The sequence below is a fragment of the Mirounga leonina genome, unplaced genomic scaffold (genome assembly GCF_011800145.1).
Source record: "Mirounga leonina isolate KUSES-001 unplaced genomic scaffold, KU_Mleo_1.0 Mir_224, whole genome shotgun sequence".
Classification (NCBI taxonomy): domain Eukaryota; kingdom Metazoa; phylum Chordata; class Mammalia; order Carnivora; family Phocidae; genus Mirounga; species Mirounga leonina.
Genome location: NW_023270615.1, coordinates 16,777,770 through 16,778,989, shown reverse-complemented (window position 1 = coordinate 16,778,989; position 1,220 = coordinate 16,777,770). Strand labels below are relative to the sequence as shown.

At 42.1% G+C, this 1,220-nt stretch overlaps 1 pseudogene; it reads left to right on the top strand.

Annotated features, from left to right (window-relative positions):
- The first annotated feature begins 296 nt into the window (after positions 1-296).
- On the top strand, positions 297-491 carry LOC118026407 (annotated as a pseudogene).
- The last annotated feature ends 729 nt before the right edge of the window (positions 492-1,220 follow it).

Here is a 1,220-nt window from a genome sequence, read left to right as displayed (position 1 = left end):
TATTTATTTATTTGAGACAGAGAGAATGAGAGAGAGAGAGAGCACATGAGAGGGGGGAGGGTCAGAGGGAGAAGCAGGCTCCTTGCTGAGCAGGGAGCCCGATGTGGGACTCGATCCAGGGACTCCAGGATCGTGACCTGAGCCGAAGGCAGTCGCTTAACCAACTGAGCCACCCAGGCGCCCTACTCTTCCCCATTTGTAATATAATTGTGCTACATATTTCTCTCTATGACACTGAGGGATATTAGTGTTATGATGTTTGCTTCAACCATCTAACATAATTTAGAAAAGCTATCAAGACTATACTTTCAGGGATCATTTCTATAGTTTGTTACTAGAGAAGTTTCTCTGAATGTGTAGAGTACTCGAAACCACAAGAAGGAGACAGTGTCCCTTCCTGAGCGTGAAGCTTCTCCAGCTGCCCTTTGTCATTGATGATCATTTTTCTCCTTTTTGGGGGGAGGAAGAGGGAGGGACACCCTTTGAATGGTTTCTAAAAAAAACAAAACAAAAAACCACACTATCCTATTTACCCATATTTTCACTCTTCCCATTTGATTCCTTCATTTTGATTCCTTCATTTCCTTTCTTGTAGAGAACTTACTGTAGCTATCCTAAGTATACTGCAGACAAATTCTCTTAGAGATTTTGCGACTGTTTTGATTTAAAAATCACTTAAAAAATTAGTGGGCTTTAGGGATACCTGGCTGGCTCAGTCAGTAGAGCACGCAACTCTTGATCTCAGGGTTGTAGGTTCGAGCTGCACATTGGGTGTAGAGATTATTTAAAAATAAAATCTTTTTTTTAAAGATTTTATTTATTTATTTGACAGAGAGAGAGAGATAGCGAGACAGAGAGCACAAGCAGGGGGAGGGGCAGAGGGAGAGAGAGAGAAGCAGGCTCCCTGCTGAGCAAGGAGCCCAATGTGGCCAGGACCCTGGGATCATGACCTGAGCCAAAGCAGATGCTTAACTGACTGAGCCACCCAGGTGCCTCTTAAAAATAAAATCTTTAGAAAAAATTAATGGACTTTATTTGGGGGTAGTTTTACATTCACAGAAAAATTTAGTGGCAAATACAAAGTTCTTACTTACCTGTCTCACCACCACCCACCCCACCCCCGCCCCTGTCCCAGTTTCTTCCATTATTAACAACTTCCATTATTAACAATTTATGTACCAACACCAAAAGTATGGTACATTTTGTTACAGTTATGAGCC